General features: G+C 39.7%; 1 protein-coding gene and 1 pseudogene across 1 annotated transcript in view; one reads left to right on the plus strand and one right to left on the minus strand.

Moving 5' to 3' along the window:
• The window catches only part of LOC131419936 (solute carrier family 28 member 3-like), a 73,770-nt gene extending 68,428 nt beyond the window's left edge, over positions 1 to 5,342 (minus strand). Inside the window, exon 1 of the mRNA XM_058565530.1 lies at positions 5,026 to 5,342. The gene's annotated coding sequence lies outside the window, so the exon portion shown is untranslated. The remainder of the gene's footprint in view (positions 1 to 5,025) is intronic.
• Positions 5,343 to 5,932: 590 nt separating this feature from the next.
• Positions 5,933 to 23,847, plus strand: part of LOC131419854 (dual specificity protein phosphatase 5-like) — a 47,788-nt pseudogene continuing 29,873 nt past the window's right edge.

Here is a 23,847-nt window from a genome sequence, read left to right on the forward strand (position 1 = left end):
ATGATGGATGGAGACGGAGCATATATATAAATGCTTATTGAGTTCCTGAAGGAATAGTGCTTTGATTGCCTTCACTAGGCTATTGAAATAGGAGATCCCCATTTTAATGGGAGCAGGAAAGTGCTGACTTTTATGAAGTAAACGCATGGAAAAATATGATAACTGAGCCTAACAATGCACAGCACTAAGCCTAGTGCAACACTGATGAGATTAGCCCTGTAAGAACAAAGAGCGCCATCCCAGAGAGGCTGCCGGACTCCTCCAGGAATCTGCCACCTGATCACTTCCTCTAAGTTGTGTATCACAGTCCAGAGATCAAAGCCCCTGCTCTCTGGCTTCAGAGACTCGCCTGACCTTTGCAGTCACAACTGCCTCTCAGAAGCAGGGCTGAAATCCAGTCTGCTTCTAATAGTCCCACACCCTCTCTCTGCCATGCCTGGCAATATTATCAAGGACAAATTTGGAAAATTCATAATTCTTGACATTTTTTTTAAAGGCCTTCACGCTAAAAATAATCCTGAAAAACTTTCAGTGAGGACTGATGTCAGCATCATGGCAGAGTGAACTCTCCCCTTAGATTCTCCCCCATAAGATACAACAAAAAGGACATTCACATGCCAACAGAGGACATTCACACAACACAAAAGACGTCTGAGAGACCCACGCAGCCATACGTCTGAAGATGGAGGTGCTGGACCCCCCAGAGGAAGTGCAAGGAGGCAAGGAGAGATCCTCTCCCTCCCTCAATGGCAGTGACCCTGGGACTGCATGGTTCCTAGAGAGAGGGGGGAGTGGCAGCCCTCTGTGGGAAAACCATCGCTCTCCAAGTTCCCTCACAGCCTGTGGGAACCCCACAGGGAGGTGACTGAATTGTTGAAGGGGTGTCTTTATCAAGCTAGCACCCCAGGAGAGCAGACAGTGAGAGAAGAGTAAGAAGCCCCTGGGATCAGGCAGGTGAAAGAAACCTCCCCTCCCCCCGCCCAGTGCTCCAACATAGCTGGTCTACCAGAGCACCCACAGATCACGATGGGTTCAGAATACACAGCTCTTGACCCCCACCCAGTGGCGGTAGGTGGAAGCTTTGTGCAGACACTATCCCTATGCATAAACACAAATCCACACCATCAAATAGTTTCAAAAAATATATTAAATCTCCAGAACAGAAGGAAATGTCAAGCACCCAGAAATCAATCCTTGAAGGCACAGAAATTTATAATCTAAATGATAGAGAATTCAAAGTAGCTATCATAAAAAAGCTCAATGAGTTACAAGAAAATACAGATAGTTCAATGAAATCAGGAATTTCTTCACAAAAAAGATGGAAACTACAAAGAAAACCCAATCAGAAATGTTGGACATGAAAAACACAATGGAGGAGATAGAGAAAAATTTGGAGTCTTTAAATAACAGAGCCAACAATATTGACGATAGAACTAGAAATCTAGACGATAGAAATGCAGAAATGCTCCAGATGGAGGGGAGAGAGAACTAAGACCAAAAAGAAATGGAGAAATTCTCCAAGAAATATCTGACTCAATTAGGAAATGCAACATAAGAATTGTAGCTATTCTAGAAGGAGAAGAGAGGGAAAAAGGAGCAGAGAGCTTATTCAAAGAAATAATAGCTGAGAACTTCCCAAACCTGGGGAAGGAGCTGGAAATACAAGTGAATGAAGTCAACAGATCTCCTGAATATATCAACATGTAAAGACCCTCTCCAAGACATACAGCAGTAAAGCTGGCAAAAGTCAATGATAAAGAAAAAATATTAAGGGCAGCAAGACAAAAAAAAATAACGTACAAAGAAATTCCTAGCAAGCTCTCAGCTGATTTCTCAGCAGAAACTTTACAGGCTAGGAGAGAGTGGAATGATATATTCAAAATTCTGAAAGACAAAAACTTTCAGCCAAGAATACTCTAGCCCGCGAAAATATCCTTCAGATTGATGGAGAAATAATAAGTATCCCAGATAAACAAAAGCTAAGCAAGTTCATTGCCACAAGTTCCCCACTACAAGATATGCTCAAGAATGCCCTCGTACCTAAAAATAATCCTGAGAAGGCAAACATTTAACAAATGCATGAGATGTAAAGATGATTTTGAATTTCATGCGTTGATGCACTTATACAGCTGAAGCAATTTTTAAATAAATAGAAATACTCTTTTATTTTTTACAAAAATACTTGAACATGACAGCAACTTGAATAATATTGAAATTCCACCTGTCTCATCCCAGTTCCCCTCTCCAGGGACAGATTTTCACAACTTCGATGTTACCCCCATAATCCTAAATATGCTGATCCTGCTGCATAACAACAGATCCATTTTAGACAACATCTCTATTACCTAACATGAAGGGGAGGATAAACTCCCACTCCCACTACTTCTCCTCCCTCTTCCTTTCCAGTACTTTGTATTTATTTCATTAGTTTGCTGCTTCTCTCTTGTAACATCATATAAATTTGCTCCCTTTAGTGATGAGGGAAGCGGCAGCACAGTGGGTAAAGCACTGGTTCTGGAGATGGACCACCTGGCGTGGAATCCTTGCTCTTCAGTTTCTTAGCTCTGCATCCCTGAGTAATTTACATAACCTTCCTGTGCCTCTCTTTCCTTACCTGTAAACCCAGGAAATTGATAATCCGTATCTCTTGGGGTTTCTCATGATGATGCAACAAAATAATACATTTGCAGCCTTCAGTGCCCAAAACACAGAAGCTCTCAAGAAATACTAGTTATTATTATTAATTTCTTGGCTTGTGACACGTCACCCTAATCTCATGATTTTCTCTATGCATGAGACTGTGCTTCCACAGTTCCTCTGCCTTTCCTTTCCCTTTGTACAACTCACCTTCTGTCAATAATGTGTTTGCTTTTGTTTGTCTGTGCTGCTAACATTTACATTTTGTCATGTAATTGAAGCATTGTCCCATATTTAATCCATAGGTTGGCTCTCCAAGAGATGAAAACCAATAAATTGTAGATATATGCTTAGGTATAAGTGAAATCAATGACAGTAATGATACAAGAGATAGTAGGGAGCAATTGGGAGTATTTTTCTCATTATAGGGTACTTGCACCACCCGTGAAGCAGTATAGCATTTTTTGAAAATGGACTTGCATTTACTGTAAATGTATATGCCAAACCCTAGGGAAATCATTTAAAAAGTGGAAAAAAAGAAGTATAACTGATACGCTACAAAGGAACAAAAAGCAAAATCATACAAAATGCTCAATCAAAAACTAAAAAGGCAGAAAAACAGAGAAAGACAAAAATAGGAACAAAGAACAAGGGCAACAAATAGAAAACAGTAAGAAATATAACAGACAATAATCCAATACATACAATACAATAATACATATAATCCAATATATACATACTATAATACATACAATCCAATACAATCCAATACAATAATTGCTTTAGATGTCAATGATCTAAATACACAAATTAAAACCCAGAGATTGTCAGAGTGGATCAAAAACACAAGACCCAACTATATGTTGTCTACAAGAAACTTACTTTAAATAAAAAGACACATATAGATTAAAAGTAAATGAATGGAGAAAGATAATCCATGCTAACACCAATCAAAAGAAAGGAATAATTGTATTAATTTCAAACAGAGCACATGTCAGAACAATGAGAGCTATCAGCAATAAAGAGAAACATTACATAATGATAAAGGGGTCAATTCTCCAAGAAGGCATCACAATCCGTTATGTATATGCACCTAACAACAGAGCATCAAAGTACGTGAGGCAAAAACTGATAAAAGTGTAAAAAGAAATACACGAATCCACTATTATAGCTGGAGACTTTAACACTCCTCTATCAGAAATGGACAGATGCAGCAGGCACAAGTCAATCAAAACATAGCTGAACTCAACAATCCCATCAATCAACTGGATACAATGGACATCTACAGACGACTCCATCCAACAAGAGAATACACATCTTCTCAAGCTCACATGGAACATTCACCAAGACAGACCACATTCTGGGCCGTAAAACACACCTGAACAAATTTGAAAGAATGGAAATGATACAATGTCTACCATCAGACCACAATATAATTAAACTAGAAATTAATAACAAAGATAGCTAGAAAATCCCCAAATACATGGAGATTAAACACACTTCTAAATAACGTGTTAAAAAAGACATCTCAAAATAAATTTTAAAATATTTTGAACTACAGTAAATGAAAATGACAACAAATTTATCAAAATTTGTCAGATGCAGTGACAGCAGTGTTTAGAGGAAATTTATAGCACTGAATGCATATATTAGAAAAGAAGATCTAAAATCAATAATCTAAGCTTCCACTTTAGGAATCAAGGGGAAAAAAGAGCAAATTAAATCCAAGGTAAGCAGAAGAAAAGAAATAATAAAAAATTAGACCAGAAATCAATGGAATTAAAACAGGAAATCAATACAAAAAATCAACAAAATCAAAAACTGGTTCTTTGAAAAGATCGATAAAATCGATAAGCCTAGAGCTAAGCTAACTCAGAAATGAAAGAGGACATCACTACAGACAGATCCCATGGAAATTAAAAGGATAATAAAGGAACGCTATGAACAACTCTATGCCCACAAATTTGATAACCTAGATGAAATGGACCAATTCCTTGAAAGACACAGTCTGCCAAAACTCACACAAAAAGCAATACAGTATTTGAATACGCCTATGTCTATTAAAGAAATTGAATCAATATAACCTTCCAAAACAGAAAGCCCCAGGCTCAGACGGGTTCACTGGTCAATTCTACCGAAACTGAAGAAGAAACTCACCCCCCGTCTCGCGCCCTCACCACCCCTCAGGCCCGGTCCCGGGGGGTCGCAGCCGCGGGCAGGGACGGGCTCCCTCAGCCCGCCCAGCGGTCCTCCGCCTCGGGAGCGGGAGCCGGGCGGAGGGCAGGGGTCGCCGCTGCCGCAGCCCCACCACCCGCCCGAGCCCCCGGCCGAGGGCCCCGCCCCCACGTGGCCCGGCCCGGGCTGGGGCTCCGCGCCCCCCGCGCTCACCTGCGGGGACGCCCGCTGCCGGCAGCGCCGCCGAAGCCCCGCTCCGCTCGGCCGGCGGGAGCTCGGCAGGTGCCTCAGGACGCCGTCTCCTCGGGGCGCGGGGGCGGCCGTCGAGGGGGTGCCCGGCCCCCGACCAGCGGGGGACACGCGGGAGCTCGGCCGGCCGCACAAAGGCCCGGGGGACAGACGGCACGCCGCGGCGAGTCCCTCACGCCGCTGCCCAACCGAAGCTGTCGGCGACTAGAGGCGGCGTCTCTGTCCCCGGAGCGGCGGCGACAGTGGAAGTAAGTGCGGCTGTGGCCGGGAGCGCGGCGACAGCAGCCCCGCCCCCTCAGCTGTGGTCAGGGAGTGCGTGGTAGGCCACTGCCTGGTTTGTGTCTGGTCCGGGAGATGTCTTCTTTTTGTGTATTGTCTATAGATGTTTTCTTTGTGGTTACGATGGGGGTTGCATTTAACATCCTAAAGTTATAAAAATCTAATTTAAATTTCACCAACTTAATAGTACGCAAATATCTACAAATTACATTTTTATGCGTTGTGTGCCAATAACAGATTAATAATTTTTATGCATTTATTGTTTAAATTATGTAGAAAATAAAAAGTGGAGTTACAAACCAAAATGACAATAATATTAATGTTTATAACTGCCCATGTATTTACCTTTACTGGAGATAAAAGTGAAGTATTTAAGATCCTGTTTCGTAAAATTGACCTCGCCACAGTTAGTGTAGTCAATTCACCCTTAATTTCTTGGTCACCCTGTTAAGATAGAACTGCTTACTACATGGATGGTGCTTTCTGATAAAATTGCAAGGTGATTTTTTTTCTCTTTTAAATCACTTTGCGGGTAATACTCTTCTGCTCTTTTCACAGGACCCACACAGTTTAAGTGCTTAATCTGCCGGGTATGGCTGAATCTTTTGATGAGCTCAAGCGTGAGGCAAAAACAGAGTTCTAGTTGCTCTAAATTTCATCTTCTTTGAAGAGTTTATAGAAGAGAACTGTGTCACAGTTGGAAAACCACAGGGCTAAGTGATAGTGGTATAAGCAATGGAAATGGCACAGAACTACTTACCCTTATGCTCAATATTTCTCTTATTTTTGAGTATTTAGGATGTGAAAATTATTTGTTGGAGCAGATAAGGAAAACAACTGATGAAAGAACACAAACTGTTTTTCTGTAGAAAGAGGGAGGAAATGAAGGGAAGGGGAGGCTATCCCATGACTAATTTCTACTCAGATAACAGAACTGCTACTATAGAGCCAGTTAAGGAATGCCTTGGAAGTCCTTCTATAGTTAGGAGAAACTCAATTTTCCATTGGTAGGGGGTTCAGACTTTTCATAGTTTTTCTTTTTCCTTTCCTTTGCCAATAACAGACATCTATGATGTGCTTGTTCAAGTCTTTTCCCATTTTTTAAACAATAGAGTGGCTGTCTTATTGACTTAAGTTCTTAATGTATCCTAGATCCAATTCTTTTGCTGGAACTATGTATTACAAATATCTTCTCCAACTCTGTTGCTTTTTTTCTTTAAATTCACTTAATGGAATGGTGTGAATTTGAAGAAAAGAGGTTCTTAATCTTAATATAATCCAGTTTATCATTTTTCTTTTATGGTTAGTTAGTGCTTTTTATATTCCATTTAATCTTTGCCTACTCCAAAGTCATGAAGATATTCATGGAGGTTTTCTTCTAAAAGCTAAATTGTCTTACTTTTCACAGCAAATTGATTTTTGAGTATGGTGTGAGGTAGGGCTCAAAATTAATGTTTTTCCCATGTGAACATTGAGCCAGCCCATTTATTGAAAATACTGTCCTTTCCTGACAGCACTCAGTGTCACCTTGGTCATAAATCAAGTGACATTATATGTGTGAGAGTCTAAAGTGCACTCATACATGCTTGGTCTCCTAGTCTATCCTTGGGCCATTACCACATTGTCTTAATTTCCATACCTTTATAATAGCTCTTGATATCTGATTGTATAAGTCCTCCCATTTTGCTTTCAAGATTTTCTTGGATAATTTTGGCCTTTTGCATTTCCACATAAATTTTAGAATCACTTGTCAGTTTCCACGGTTTAAAAAAAACCTACGGGGACTTTGGGATAGCATTGAATCTGTGGGTCAATTTAGGGAGAATAGACGTCTTTACCATTTCTCTCAATAATGTTTTATAATGGTCAAGGTCTTACATATCTTAGTTTCCTTTTTATTCAGAATTTTACTGAAAAGAAAGAATGCAAGTCAAATTTATTGGTTCATAGTACAAACCCATGGGGCTCCTTATGTCTTCTAACTCAAACCTCTCAATTACAGCTGAGAAAGCTGAGCCCCAGAGAAGGTAGGTATGCCATTCACCAGGTCTGGAACCCCAGTCTTGATTCTTAACTCAGTGCTCTCACTCCAACACTGCCCTGCTTCTCTTAAACACTCTGAATTTAACGTAGTATGTAATTTCATCTCTTCTGTAAGCGATTTTAGATTTAGTAATCTAACAAAACCAAAGCTCTAAAAAGAGCTATGTTATAGAGAAAAATCCTGTTTCTAATATCTGTATTTTCTTCTTTTAAATTGTCTAAATCAGGGTTCTTTTTTTTTAATGGGCTTCATAAAATCCATAAATCCCATTAAGTGGTATGCCAAGTTTTACATAGGGACACTTGGAGAGATCCCATTGTAATGACCTCAAGGGATCATGACCCTCCCCCAACAAATTAAGAAGTTTATGAAAGATAGATTATTTTATTTTTTTAAAAGAGAAGATAAAACTCATCTTAATCTAAAATACTCATGTAATATTTCCTTCTTTTTTTTGGTCTGAATCATTTTATGTACATGGTGAACTTGCTATGTTAGGTAAGAAAGAATAAATAATTATTGAGTTCATATTTCCATATTTGATTTCTTTTAAATAGGCCATTCTTATTAGGTATAAGTTGTTCTTATTCTCTCTTTATTGCTTTTATTACTGTAAATGATCTAGCTGTACTCTTAGCTGATTTGTAACAGACACTTCAGTTTTAAGGATCACTTCCTAGATTAGATTTTCTTAAGTCATACACTTCAGAATATACCTCTAGTCTCAAGGTACATGTTTCTAAATTATCTAAACCTCTCCATTTCCAGTGCCAAATCCTAGTCTAGCCTCAACCGTCTTCTGTGTTTGGTTGCTCTCTTCAGTGGTTTTCCTGCCTTTTGGACTCAGATTTTTCCTTTACAGGAGTGTACTAACATTCAGAGTCCAGAGCATCTTCTGCCTCCTGCACCATTTTGCTTCAACACGTCCTGTACCCATTTGTCACATCGTTCCTTGGTCAGGAACCTGCATTGATTCCTCTGCCCCCACATCAGTCTTCAGCTCTGCCTGCCCCTCAAAGGTGCTGTAACATGGTGTGTGAGAGACACATGGATCCCGATTCACCTCAGAACTGGTTCTTTCAGTAGTAACATCTCTTAATACTTTGCTCATTCCCTCTTTGGTGTCTTTGCTCAGTTTTTTTGCCTTGATAAGACTCTTAATTACTTGGGTGCATGTTAGTTTTTCTATAAACAGCAAATCATACCAGATTTGTGGTATAATATCATCCTTACTCTGTTATAAGGTTTACATGTAAAGTCAGGGGCAGGAACAGGAACAATGGAAGAATTCAGGAAAAACTGCTCTTAGATTTTAAACTGGCTTTAAAAATTCAATGAGGGTTGATTGTTTCATTTAAATTACTCCATGCATAAACATGAAGATATATTTTAAATTTCAGGTGCTCTGTAATCTGATGGTAATCTTTTTAACATTTCTGGACTGTAGGAAACTCATATCTTGCATACCTTCAAAGAGGACTTCTGTGGGGAAATCACAATGGGCCATCGTTGGCCACCTCAGATCAGAAAAGAACTTTGATTCTTTAGCTAAGTTTTTATTTAGATCTTCTTAAATATTACTGTGGCTACTCCTACTGCTTCTACTGGTAATAACCATGGCAGGACAGATAATATTTGAGTATTTAATACGTGCCAGGCACTGTTTTAAGTGCCTTACATGAATTAACTCATTTCATCCTCACAACAACCATATGAGGAATTATGTTGCCCATTTCGCAGATGAGGAAGTTGGCACAGAGAGGTTAAGTAATTTGCCCAGGGCCGCAGAGTAAGCGATGGAGCCTAGATTCAAACCCAGCAGGCTGGCTGCCTCTCTCCAACAGTGTGAAGTTAATGCCATCTTTATTTCCTTTTCATATTTTAAGGAACAAGTAAGAATTAACACTGTGATGAATAATGGATGCTTTGCAATGCTTGAAGTGTAAGAAACAGTAAATCAGAACATTTGAAACGAATGGTATCAAGTATCTTAGTGTATGTGACAGTTTTAATTCTATTGTAGAGTTTCTATTCTATTGTAGAGTTTCTTTCTCAAGTGTAAATACTGAAGGGAATTGGTAGTGAATATTTGTTTCTTCCATTTGGTACTTGCTATGTATCTTTTTGCTTTTGCCTTTCTCTAAGAAATTGCAGGAAGATCAGGGCCATCTTGTGTGTGCCATTGACTTCTACTTGAGTCTGGAAAAGGGATGGAACATTTACAGGCATCTACCCCGTGCTAAAGACGCTGCCGCCCTCGGGGTTTGCAGGAAGCTGCGCACAGGAGCAGCGGGGAGTCCAGCAGCGGATTCTGATCATCTTCACCTGGTGTGTTCTCTCTGCAGTCACTTATCTGAGCGATTCAAGGTAATATTGAGGAAGCTAAGAAACAACTGGATTTACAGAACATTTGAAACTCAAAGAAGACAATTTCAAGGTTCCTAAAAGCAAAGTAATGAATGGCCACTGATGAAAAATCATCTTTTTTATTCATTCACTGTTTTCTAGTATTTTACTGCTCATAACTGTGGTGTGCAGTCTCATCTTTGTTCTATTTTAAAACTTAAACATTTTCCTAGAGCTGTGAATTAGTTTAGACAGTACAGCGTAGTTACTGTATAACTATGTAGTAGTTAATATAACTACTAATACAGTGTAGTTATATTAAGCTTCAACTGTTCAATTAAACCCATCGTGCGACAGGGCTAAAAAAAATTCATTTTAAAAATAAAGTTTCTTTTTTATGTGATACGTTGATTCAAATGTACCACTAGAAGGGTCTTAAGTGTCTTATAATGGAAATGAAATGTACATAAGTATGGGTAAAAAGGCAAGTCAGTAGTTTGAGATGTGAACGGTAATTCTCACGGTAAAATCCTAGCACATCTGTACCTGTACAGCATGTGCTGCTCAACAGAGAAGGTTGTAAAAGTCACTGCATCAAACAGAAGTTTCATAGTTTATGATAAACCTCAGGGGAAAATCCAGAATTCGTATTTTTGGTATTTTGTGCATTAATATGTTATTATAGACATGAAGACTTGTGAAATTTTGTTAATCAGTCATTTCCTGAATGAGGTCAAATCACTGTACTGTGTTCCATTTTTGTTACAGCTGCCTCAGTTCTAATCGGTCTGGAATCCCTCTGCCTATCTTTTTTTCTTTTTTTTTTTGCAGGGAAGATTAGCCCTAAGCTAACATCTGTTGCCAATCTTCCTCCATTTTTATTCCTGCCCCCCCAACCTCCCTGACAAAGCCCCAGTACATAGTTGTGTATAATTGTAAGTTCTTCTGTTTTTTCTGTGTGAGCCGCCACCATAGCATGGCTATGGACAGATGAGTGATTTGGTTCTGTGCCCAGGAACCAAACCTGGGCTGCCAAAGCAGAGCACGCTGAACCTTAACTGCTAGGCCATCAGGGCTGGCTTTTTCTGCCTATCATTTTTTGTCTGTCTTTTAAAGCAGTAAAATGAGTGTTTTTCGAATCTCTAGGTCTTGTTTTTGTGTTGTATAACACTTCTCTCTTCTATTTAAGACTTTCTTCTTCAACATTTTTCTTGACTTTGGTTTTTTTTTTTCCTTTAAACAGTTGTCAGTGTCAGTTTTTTTTTTTTTCCAATTTAGAATATTCTGCAACTGTATTCTTACAAAAGATGCAGCTTACCTACCATCCCATCTCTTCACTATGTGAACAGTGATTAGGTGCATATCTCTATTGCATTTTAGAAAAAAAACACCCAAAAGTTTATCTTTAGGTTTCCTCAAAGTTTAAATGAACACATAGCAGTTCATTTATGTATGCTAGTTTCTTAAAGAATACAGAATACTTGTTTTCCCCCTAGGGAAACTATTTAAGAACCAATTAAACTATGAAATAGAAAGTTATTTATTTTCAATGTGATCATATGCTCCTGAACAAATGGAAACTGTGGTAGTTGTGTACACACAATGTTTTAATGCTAAAGAGTGCTTGCAGTGTGGGGAAAAGGCATAAATAATAAAGTTTTAGTTAAATAATCTTTATACTCTGCATTTTTTCCTCCTACTAACTACTAAGAAGTGATTTGTGGCCACTTGAGACTTTTGTTTATATTGGCAGAAAGTTAAAATCTTTAAATATTTAGGAAATTAAGATCACAGATTGTTTTGGCCCCTGAAACAGTACATTGCATTACTGTTTACTTTAGCACCAGATTTGGGAGGGATAGGGGACAGAAATATACAGGAGGTAATTTTAAAGATAATTCATTATAAATCATTTTCCCCTAATCTGCATAAATGAATTAGAGAACTGATTTTAACAGAAATATTTGTATAGTATTTAGAAAACATCTAAAGCTCACGTTGGAGAAGGGGGAAGCATGGATAAATTCAGTTGGATTGTGTTTTACTTTTTGGTTTGTGAATTTATGGCAAACAATGTAGTATGTGTCTTTTTCATTTCTTCTTTATAAAAATACTTAATACATGTAGTTTAATGTTATAAATCCTATACTTGAAAGAAGCCTCAATTATCAGTGGTTTTATGAAGCAAAGTTAAAAAACAAACATGGAAAGTGTAAAAACAGATTTGTGTTTGTTTGAATAGCTTGCTGCTAATTTATGTCCTCAATAAGTGTGTGAAAGTTATGTGATATTGCCACCTTACATTTTATTAAATAGCCATCGCTTTTGAAAATCATATAGTATGTGGTTTAGGAGTTAGTTAACAGCGTCTATGTTTTTTAGATTTTATATTAAGTATGTATTATAAGAAATTGCAGTAGTACCATTTTTGATTAGTTTGAATGTTTTCAGCCCTTGAAATCAATCTCGACTAGGTGATGTTTCCTCTCTCCCTGTGTCAGCCTGAATCTTTGCCTTGTCTGTATAAGATCCTAATTTGTGGCTGATGCTTCCTTACAGGTGCTTTAGAGGCCTGACTAGCAGGTCACAGGCGGCAGCTGTAGGGAGAACCTGGCATGCGGTGGTGGTTCTACAGCCAAAGGCCTTGCCTGAAGGGCCCCTGTTTCTTATGCCTGCGGCACAGTGACAGGTTTGTTTAGAGCGTTCACAGGGCGTCAGGACTCTCAAACCACTTTCTGAGGGTGAGGGTCCCCATTACAGTGTGGAGCTGTCAGGGCCAGAGGAGTCTAAGTGGGTCTGAGTTCCCTCCCATGACTCCTGCTCCCCAACAGGGCTCTGTAACCTTCCTGACTCGCGCCACCAACCCCACAGCAGTGACCCGGCACTCCTGCCTGTCTCTCTGTAAGCAGGACGCACAGCTGCTCTTGCACACTCATCTCCAGCGCTCCCAGCTCTGGAGGGCTAAAGCCTGCAGTCAGGGCCGGCGTGTAACACGGTTCTGACCGGGGGGAAGGAAACAGAAGTCTGCTTGGGATTTGTGAGGACAGTTTTGCTTTCCTGGTGAGAGAGCTAGCCTGTTCCTCTTCCCCTCTTTGCTGGAAAGCGGATGTGAGGCTGATGGAGGAGAACCAATCTGAGCTTCAGAGACGGAGATAGGAAATAAATCCCCCTATAAAAAGAGATGCCATCGTAAGCAAGAGTTAGCAGAAACACATTACACAATAAGCTACACAAAGATGACAGATGTAGGAACTGTCAGATACAGAATTTGAAATGACTGTTTCATATGTGTAAAGAAATAAAAGAATGTCAAAAATTGTCAAACAACAAGGTTCTATAAGAGTAGGGCAGATTTAAGAATTGTCAAAATAGAATTTATAGTGATGAAAAAATAATTGAAATTAAAAACTCAATGGATGGGTTAAGTACAGATCAGAGGCAGATTTGGTGAACTGTGAGATCTGACGAGGCTATGACTGTGTTGTCATGTGCCTATTGTCTATTGTTCCAAAGTTACCTTCCATACTCTGACGTGGCTGTGACTCGACATTTTTTTGACAGTTGGCTTCCTTTTGGGTCAGGTCACACATGGAATTTGAGCCCCTGCTTGTGTCCCAGGCAGCTCAGTTAGTCCTTGTGCTTATTTCCCTTGTTCCTGAGTCTGTATTTAGAATCAACGTACTTAACAACTGACAGAACCCCCACTTTGGTTCCCTGACTGTAACAAGGGCCAAGTAGAAGCCAGAACAGTAAAGCAAATCAATGCTACATCTCAGGAAACTGCAGAGAGCCATCGTCAAAAGATTCAGGGTAAAGGCTCCTATCATATCTGTTCATACTAGACAGATATTTGACGGATCTTGGAGAATGACTGTATTATCATTAACTAATCAGGTGATGACCTCCACTGCAGCTGTTGTCCCAGATATGGAAAACATCTCAACAAATTTCCAAGGATTGGTATGAAGAACACATTGATCACAACACAGGAGAGAAAAATCAATGTTATAAAAATACAAAAGTAACACAATGGAAAGCTATGTTGAAATGAATGATAATATGCAACATGCAAAACTTTGTGGGGTGCATCTAATGCTTTCCTCAAAAGATTTATAGCTTAGAATACATGGATAAGAAAGATCAATAATCTAAACTCTGATCTCAAGATAGAAAAAGAACAGCAAAAGAAACCAGACAAAAAAGAGTACATATTGTATGATTCTATATAGATTTTAAGAACAAGCAAACAGTAGCAAAAAAAGGTCCTAGTGGTTCTTGAGGACGGGGTGACTTGGGAGGATCTTGAAGGCTGTTGGGTGTTTTCATCTCTCTCTCCTGTTTCTAGAGCTGGGTGATGGTTGCACAGTGTGCTCACTTTGTGAAAATTCATCCAGCTTTGTACTTGTGCTCAGACAAATAAGACAAATAATGTTCTTTTTAGCTCAGCTGTGAATATCATTTATACAGTCATAAGAATTATAGCACTGAATTTTTATAAAACAAAATAAATATATTTTGGAGAAGGATGAGGAGATGGGAAGAGGCAGCAATAGAAAGGAAGAGTTTGGAAAAGAAATGTTCATCTTCCATTAGTGGGAAATGAGTAGGTAGATGCCCAACCTGAAAACATAAGAAGCAGCAGTGTAAGCGTCTCCCTTAGAGATAGGGAGATAAATATTAAATCACCAAAAGGATGGAAATTGCTCCTAAGAAATGGGAAATGAGGTGTGATGGGGGTAAACAAGTTAATATTTCTTTTTCTTTCTATGTCTTGTTGAATAATTTGATTCTTTAAACTATACGCAGGTATAACTTGATGAAAATAAAAATCAGCCTTTAAAAAGTTAATTATGTATTTAGAGTGTGTTCAAAAAGTTGGAAACCTAGGACAAACTTACTTTTAAACAGTTTATTATATTTTCAAATTACATACTCAGTATGTTTTTATTTATTTTCCAAACACCTTTTCAGGTGAAGTACCTCTATATCAATGAGTCCAATTAGTAATCTGAAAAAAAAAATACACACACTAGAAAGCAGCGCTGTCCTATAGAATTTTCTGCTATGAGGATAATGTTCCATTTCTTCATTCTCCAATAATTACTTTAAATAGCCACATGTGCCTGGTGACTACTGTATTAGACAGTTTACCTATAGAGGATCTGAAAAGCTTGGAAATGCAGGGGAAATAGTATATTTATTGTACTTTTTTAAGATTAACAATTGGACCCATTGCTTTAATTTTGAGATACTTTATCTGAAAAGGCATTGAATGTATTTCTTGAAAATAAAACTAACATAATGTTAAGTTGATTGTTTCCCAACTTTTTGGATAACTCTACATATGATACTCTTTCCTCTTACTTAGTTTGCTATTCTTTAATAATTGCTCATTGATCTTCAGCCATTATTTCCCACATAAGCATTTAAGTCTAAAAATCTCCCCCTGCCTACTACAGGTTGACACGCTGGCGTGTGGACTCAGCCACTTGTAAAGGGAGTGAGCTGTCCAGCATTTGCATCTCAGCATGGCTTTCCTGATCACTTTCCTACCCAGTCACTTTCCCTCAAAGGTCTCGATGGATTGCGTTATTCAATTAGGTTGAAAGGCATTTAGCAGAAAGGAGATGGATATATTTGTGTGGCCCTCATGAATACATGAGTTCACATACCAACTTCACAGCAGCCTCCCACAAACTCCAGTGTCTCATATTTTTATAATCACCTTAGCTCTTTGACCTAGAGTAAATGCTTCTAGAGGTCTTGGACCATATTTTAATTCCCCTAGCACCTATGTATAGAAAGTGATCTGTGTGCAATTGTACATTAATTAGAAATAAATGTATCTCTGATATTGGGGCGTTAATGCAGCAACAGAATTAGAGAAAGCTTCACTGGGACCCTAGCTTGTGGGACAAGTAACTTTTAAACCTGGCTCTGCCTCCCTCACCTCCTTTTTGTTCTCCAAGACAAAATAGGTGCTATCGATGAAACCTCTAGAGCTGAATTTTGTTATCTATTGAGGCCTGGTTAAAGTCATTACAATGGGTATTAAATTATCTCTTGTATTTTTCTAATAGAAAATCGTGACTTCTAGAATTTTTTGTTATTTCTAATCCTTGATGAACTAATACTTTAAAAAATACAATAAAAATCAAGTACGAGAAAAACAGTCGCACACTTGGATGTCTTGGCGATGTCCAAGTGCTATAGGAGATTCTCAACACTCAGTTTCAGTGACAGACAGGTCACAGGCCAGGAGGGGACACAGACTACATTTTGAGTGGCCCTGTTGTAGAGGCCTTAGGCTTTCTCTTTGAGCTAAAACAGGGTTGACGGATCATTTTGTAAAAGGCCAGACAGTAAATTCCTTAGGTTTTGCCAAAATGAAAAATCGACCATAGATGATACGTAAATAAAGGAGAAGGACTACGTTTCAAACTTTCATTTACTGAGGCAGCAGGAAGGATTTGGCTCACAGGCCTGTAGTTTGCCAACTCCTGAGTTAGAGGAATTTGTTTCAACCTTTATTAGGGCACAGTGAGATAGTAACCTTCCTTTTCCTGATTACTATGGAGGTTACATGTAATTCATGTGCACGTTTAATTTTGAAGTATAGGTGTTAAAATTGGGGGAGGATAGGTATGGATTTAAAGTGGTATTGGCATCTTCAAATCTGGAGTGTCCAGGTGAATTGAAAATGTTTACTCTTCTAGTTGGAGGTGTAGGTGAGCACAAGATGCCCACACTGGGTGGGAACTGAACCTGTGTGTCCTCCCCAGATTCATATGTTGAAGTCCTAACCCCCAATGTGATGGTATTAGGAGGCGAGACTTTAGGGGTGATTAGGCCATGAGGGTGGAGCCCCATGAATAGGATTAGTGACCTTATAAAAGGACCCCAGGAGCTCTCTCACTCTCTTTTCACCGTGTGGGGATACAATGAGAAGTTGGCAGTCTGCAACCCAGAAGAGGGCTCTCACCAGAACTCGACCATGCTGGTACCCTGATCTTGGACTTCCAGCCTCCAGAACTGTGAGAAATAAATTTCTGTCATCTAAAAGTCACCCAGCCTCTGGCATTTTGTTATATAGTAGCCTGAATAGACTAAGACAGGAACCCTGATGTGAAACTTCAAATAGATGACCTCTTCCTTCCCTCCCCTCCTCTACTTTTGCTTCTATTTCATCCTCTCCTCCCCTCCCCCTTTGTCTTCCCCCCTCTCTTCTCTCCTTTGCTCTCTAATGGAAACAGGTTTAAACAGTTGAATTGAGAGTGAAGAAGACACAAAGAAGGAGTCATCTATGAAATCACAGTAATTTTTCTCTTTGGAGCTACATTTGAGATCTCAAATTGCCTGCCTCCAGGATATTGGTCTTAATGGAGTTTCTTAAGATCAATGCTCGAAACCAGTACTAGTTCCCTGGATTACCCAGGACAGTGGGGAGGGCAGAGCTGGGGGGGGTCTGTGGAAAAGGGGTCGTGCCAGTCCCTGCACAGTGAGGAGTCTTGAGAGCTCACCACTGCTGTTTATAGTGGAGCCACTGAGTGGTCTGCCTGAAGCTAGAGACTGTAACTTGAAAGAGCTACCAAATTAGATCTCCAATTGATGGTCATATAGAGATTCAGGGAAAATAAGAGAATCTAAGAACTGGATGCAGAAAAATTACTAATAATTTGCTGCTATGAAAATGGAAGAAAGAGATTAAACAAAAGGTAGAAACAAGTAGAAGTTAAATATATAAAGTGAAGCAGTAAAAGTTTTGATATCACAGGCAGCAACTGGGGGAAAAGTAAAATATACGACCTGACTAAAGGGTATTAACATGAAGTCGTGGAGTGCACTTTCCCTCTCAAGCCCTATCCCTGACCACCAAATGGATCAATCTGTCTGTCCCAGGGAGACTCCTCAATGACCACCCTGTCACAGGAGTTGGAGCAGCAATGACATAATTATAGGAAATAGTCACAAAGGGCACAGGAGGTCATGTCTAGGGAGTAAATCTCACTGTGGTGACTGTGAGGTCCCTCTGTCCACACTGTGATCTCCCATCTGGGATCCAGGCAACCTTCCTTCTTCTCTGATATTTTGCCCGTTGGATTATAAGCTTCTCTTAGAGCAGTCATTTATGGATCTCAACAATACCTCCCCCCCTAGTAATCACCCCACAGGAAACAAGAGGACTAGATGGACATATTGACTTTGAAGCAATGGCGAGTTTGCCTTGAGATGAGCTTCAGACTTGAGAGGTACAAGAAGAGAACACTTATTCAAGAGAGTTTTCATCAGGATTTTCATGACGCAGAACTGACCAATGCCACTCACTCCTGGTGGACATTGACTGTGAGTTCTCAGAGACAAGATCTTCATATTTGAAAGCAAAAAGGACATTCCTAGATGATAACATTTCCACAATAAAGGTAAAATATCAGGGAGCATCACTTTCCCATTAAGACAGTAGTGAAACTTCAAAACTTGTCATCTCTGCATTTTCTCCTTTTCCATCTAACCTTGTATTCTGGAGTATGTTCGCTGATGGATGATGGAGGTACCTCATGATGGGCTCATGCACATATTTTTGAACCCAGTTATTGTGGAGGAATTAGAGAAAGATGGGTGCAGATGGGATACATGTATGGTAGGCAATTTTTATTTAAATCAATCTGCAAAATGTAACTAAAGAAGGTAGTAAAAATAGTTGAGAAATCAAACATAAAAACCATGTAATAACCAGGAATGAACAGATGTGGACAAAGAATTATACAAAGGAGGTAATGTCCTATCACCTGTGTTTCTACCACAGTGGAAAAGTCATGTCAGCATCAGCAGTGACACAAACCTGCATGAATCTACATGATCTAAAAGCAGGGTCATGGCTAAATGCTAAAAAGTGTCAGGTACAGCAGCTTGGCTCCACTTTAGAAAGACAAATTCCAGGACAGTTTACAAAACCATGATCAGGAAAAGAGGACGGTGCAAAGGTGAATGAAATTTAGGATCAGCAGCACAGCGCTGAGCACCCCAAAGTCAGACCTTTGCTGAGCACCAGTGGGTCAAGTAGTGTGGGGAGCACTTACTGTTTACTTCCTCATAATCTTTGTAATAACTCCATGAGCTATGTGATATTAAGTGTCCCCATTTTATAGGTAAGGATGTTGATATAGAAAAATTAAGTAATGTGCCCAAAGTTATCCAGCTAGTAAATAGTTCAACAGCAAATAAAACCCATGCAGGCTGGTCCTGCAACCTGAACTCTGAATCATTTCGCTGTCTGCATGGACAGCAGGGCTTGTGGGTGAGCAGGAGATCACGGAGGACTTCTGTGCTCCTCGTTCAGGCAAACTTTGTGCTGCAGGATTAGAAAAGCACCTTTTGTATGGGGTTAGTAAATCACACTGAATTAGTTGCACCAACTTTGAAACCAAAGCACTGAAGCTAAGGTTCAAAGGCAGATGGGGGACAGAGTGATAAGGGATCTGGGCTGAGAGTCAGACCCAGATTCTAGTCTCTTCTCTGCCACTAACTCACCAGGTGAACGTGGACCATTCATTTGTCCTCAACAAAACTGAAGCTAATCATGTCTAAGGCCACATTAAATGTTAGAAAGTAATGACCCGGACAGGCTTTTTTAATGAATTGGTAACAGAATGGTAACATTTACAAATACTTGTGTTGAGTAATCAGCCAATCCGACTTCCTATTTCCGTATATTACTTGTGCATATAAATTTATACTTCTCCCTTTGTATTTCAAAGTGAAAGATACATAAATCATGACAGACATGCAAATATCACGTACTATTTTCCTGTCATAGGACTCTCCTCTGCTGTAGGTTGTGGCTAGTGTGGGCGCACACTCTTCCAGGTACCAAGGCTTCTTTTGGCTTTGGGCTGTGCTGGGGATGGAGATGGTGTAGATGCTGTTAGTGTAGCCATCACAGGAGCAGTGGTCTTTGCTCCTTCCACCATTTCCCGAAGCCCAGACAAAACCAGGGCCGAGGCCTCTCCACCCCTGTTCGCAAAGAGAAGTTAAATGAGGGAAGACAAGGATCACAGACTCTAGATGAAGAAAAGATCAAAATCAACAGAGCAATATCAAATATTTGCAGGAGGGAGCGGTATTTTAATAACTTGCTGGATTTAAGTTGTTTTTTGAGGTGAGAGGAGTAGCTTTTAGAAACTAAAATAATCTGATGTAGTGTACAGCATGGTGACTATAGTTAATAATAGTGTATTGTATATTTGAAAATTACTAAGAGAGTAGATCTTAAAAGTTCTCATCACAAGAAAAAAATTGTAACTATGTGGGGTGATGGATGTTAACTAGACTCACTGTGGTGATCATTTCACAATGTATACAAAAACTGTATCATTAATGTTGTACACTTGAAATTAACATGACATTGTATGTCAGTCATATCCCAATTAAAAAAAGAAACTAAAAGAACTCCTTTCTCATGATATAGTCATAGAAGTAAGAAGAGCACCAATGATGACAATAATAAGGGCTAAAACATATTAGGTACTCATCATGGACCAAGCACAATTCCAAATGTGTTACATGAATTGGACTGAATTCTTCCAACAACTCTGTGAAAATGGTACAATTTTTGTTCACATCATACAGATGAAGAACTCAGGTATGGAAGTTAAGTAAGGTACCGAAGGTCATGTAGCTAGTAAGTCAAAGGACAAAATTTGAACCCAGACAGCCAGATCCCAGACTGTAATATTATTAGTTTTGGTCACTAGAGTCATATAATATTGCTTTAAAACATCCCCCATGAAGTGGGTGCTATTGTGCACCCTCATCTGACATATGAGGAACATGAGGTGTAGAGAGGTTAGTGTTTCATCCTGAGATCACATCGTCAGTGGGGGGCAGAATCGGGTACTATATCCTTCCTTCTAGAGCTGAGCCTCCCCTGTGCCTTGCGTGGACACTAATCATTGAGGGACGTTAATGCACACTATCAGAAATAAAAGGATTGCAAGATCAAATATGTTTGGGAAACTCTGAGTTAAGCAAAATTAAACAGGTTCCCTTTTTGCAGAACTTCTAAGAGTCTTTTATAAGTGATTGGGTTTTTTTGTTTTGTTTTGTTTGTGAGGAAGATCAGCCCTGAGCTAACATCCATGCTAATCCTCCTCTTTTTGCTGAGGAAGACTGGCTCTGAGCTAATATCTATTGCCAATCCTCCTCGTTTTTTTTTTCCCCCAAAGCCCCAGTAGATAGTTGTATGACATAGTTGCACATCCTTCTAGTTGCTGTATGTGGGATGCCGCCTCAGCATGGCCAGACAAGCGGTGCGTCGGTGTGTGCCCGGGATCCCAACCCCGGCGGCCAGTAGCAGAGCGTGAGCACCTAACCGCTAAGCCACGGGGCCAGCCCTATAAGTGATTGTTAATTGCAAAACTCTAAGGGGGGGCACAATTTTAAGTAATTTCCAAACATATCTGACCATGGATACCTTCTTCAACCAGGTCCATGAAGTTTTTCTTACACAGCTAGGAGATTATATTATATTAGACATTATATTATGAGTTAGGAAAAGAAAATGATAAACCAAATGTGGTACATATATACAATGCAGTATTATTCAGCCTTCAAAAAAATGAAATTCTGACACATGCTACAACATGGATAAACCTTGAAAGCATTGTGTTAAGTGAAATAAGCCAGTCATAAAACACAAATACTGTATGATTCCACTTATATGAGGTACCTAGTCAAATTCTTAGAGACAGAAAGTATAACGGAGGTTGCCACAGGCTTGTGAGGAGGGAGAAAGGAGAAGTTATTATTTAATGGGTACAGAGTTTCTGTTTGAAAAGTTCTGGAAATGGATAGTGGTGACCCTTGCACAACATTGTGAATATACTTAATGCCACTGAATTTTCCCTGACTCCATCAGTGACACAGTTTTAACCTCGTGGGTTATTATTGTTTTTTTAACTTCTTTTTTATGATTTTAAAAAGATTCAGCTGGCTTACAACTTCACGAGACGTCATTGGAGTAGGTGAGTATAATTAGACAAAGAATGTGACTTAGAAGAGGCTTTCTAAATTAATTTGGGAGAAGAAAGACATAGAAGGAAATGTATTGTCGAATTGGAAAAAGGTGGAGTCTCCCATGTTAAGGCACTAAAATGGAGCCAAGCGGACATGAGGAGGAGAGGAACAAACTCCTCGTTCAAGACGAACCCTTGAAATCACTAAATGCCTGAGATGTGTCAGCAAGTCTTCTCGAGGAAGATAAGAGTACTGGGATGGAGACCCCCACTCTTGTCAAGAAGGTGAGATCATCAGGACAGAGACCCATTCCTGTCAGGAAAATAAGATCATCGGGACAATGACCTTGTTCCTGTCAGGGAGGTGAGATCACTGGGACATAGACCCTAATCTTGTCAGGGAGGTAAGATCATCGCGACAAAGACCCCGGTCCAGTCAGAGAGATAAGATCATCAGGACAGTGACCCCATTCCTGTCAGAGTCATCCCCCACTTTCCTAAATTTCATGGCTTGTTTCTACCACTCCTCACCCTGATGATTATCTTGCCCCTGGAATTTATCAAAAGACATTCCTTCCCTCTTTTTTTTTCACCGGTTTTAGTGGCAACTATTCGACACCTTCTCCCTTCTCCCTTTCTTCGCCCTCTCCCTTCAATGCCTGGACACAATTCAAGTGCTACTTGAATTAGTGCTTTCCCAGTCTGCAGGCCTAAAAAACCCCAAATAAACTCTTTAGTTTAAGTTTATCAGAGGCTACCTCATAATTGTTGGACAATTTTAAGAGAGTATAGGGAGGTGTGATCCCAGGTTGTGTGAAACAAAAAAAAAAAGGACCTTTTCAAACTTTTTGAGTTTAGTGTCATGAAAATTTGGAGATAAAGAACACTGATCATCTGTCCGGCTCCCTCTCAAAGACCAGTGTGTTGCCTGCCTCCTCAGGGGCCTTAGCGTTATTCCAGTTTCCTTAAAGTCTGAGCAAGGGTTCAACTCACTTTGCAAAGGGAAACCTGTCCTCTAAGGCAGCAGAGTTCATCTGCAGAGGCTGATCTCGATAGATGAACAGAAATATCTATTTATGCGCACGCACCAACAAACAGATAGTTTGTTTCTTTAAAGGACTCTTTAACCTCGTTACCACTGCAGGCCAAAAATGAGTATAAGAGATCTCATTGTTCACTTCAGAATTCCAGACTGAAGAGTAATAAACATTTTTCTTTCTTTCTTTCTTTTTTATTTTTTATTTTCATGTAATACTGGGTAGTTTGTAATACTGAATAGAGCACCATAGTTTTATGGAAACAAAATTTTAGATTTGAAAGGTACTTTAAAGTTCATTTTATCCACTCAACTTTAAAGATTAGAAAACTAGGGCACAGAGGTTATGGGGTTGGCTAGGCCACATGTCAAAAACAATTCTTTATCTGAGACATCTTAACAGTGGCCCTGGTTTCTGTCCCACCCACTTGTCACACAGCCCACAGGTCCTTGGTTTTCAGAACACTCCCAATTTTAAATACTCTAGGCCTTAAACACTCCCTAGGACCCAGAAATTCTGATTCCAAAATACTGGATCCCCTCTTGTTTTTAGAGGAAGTTCTAAAATTCCAGGTCATACCCTCTGTCTAGATTTTTGGCTTGCTAAAAGTGATTGTCAGTGTAAATATTCTCAATCCATGTGACAAAATGTAAGTCTAACCATTAGCAAGAATGAGAAGTGCTCTCTTTGCCCGATTTCCTTCAACATGTTAAAATCCAGCTCAGCCTCTTGCACATGGTCCCTTTCACCAACTACAATGATCACCCCTTCTGTGAAATCCAACATCATCCACTACAGGAAGCCACCAAGCAAACCAGAAGTGTGAAGTCAAGCGGAAGTGAGTATAAATCCTAACTGTGCCATGTCCTCATGTGTGGCTTCAGCAACCACCTGACCTCTCTGTCCTCAGTTTCCTCATCTGAAAAACATAGCTTATAATACCCCCCTTGTTTAGTTGGTGGTGATTAAAAGCCCATAAAGCACCTGCACGGTGACTGGTCCTCAGCAGTCACTCAATGAGCAGGAGTTGTCACCATCATCTCTCATTTCAGCACCTAATTCCACATAA

Source organism: Diceros bicornis, chromosome 22 (genome assembly GCF_020826845.1).
Source record: "Diceros bicornis minor isolate mBicDic1 chromosome 22, mDicBic1.mat.cur, whole genome shotgun sequence".
Lineage (NCBI taxonomy): Eukaryota > Metazoa > Chordata > Mammalia > Perissodactyla > Rhinocerotidae > Diceros > Diceros bicornis.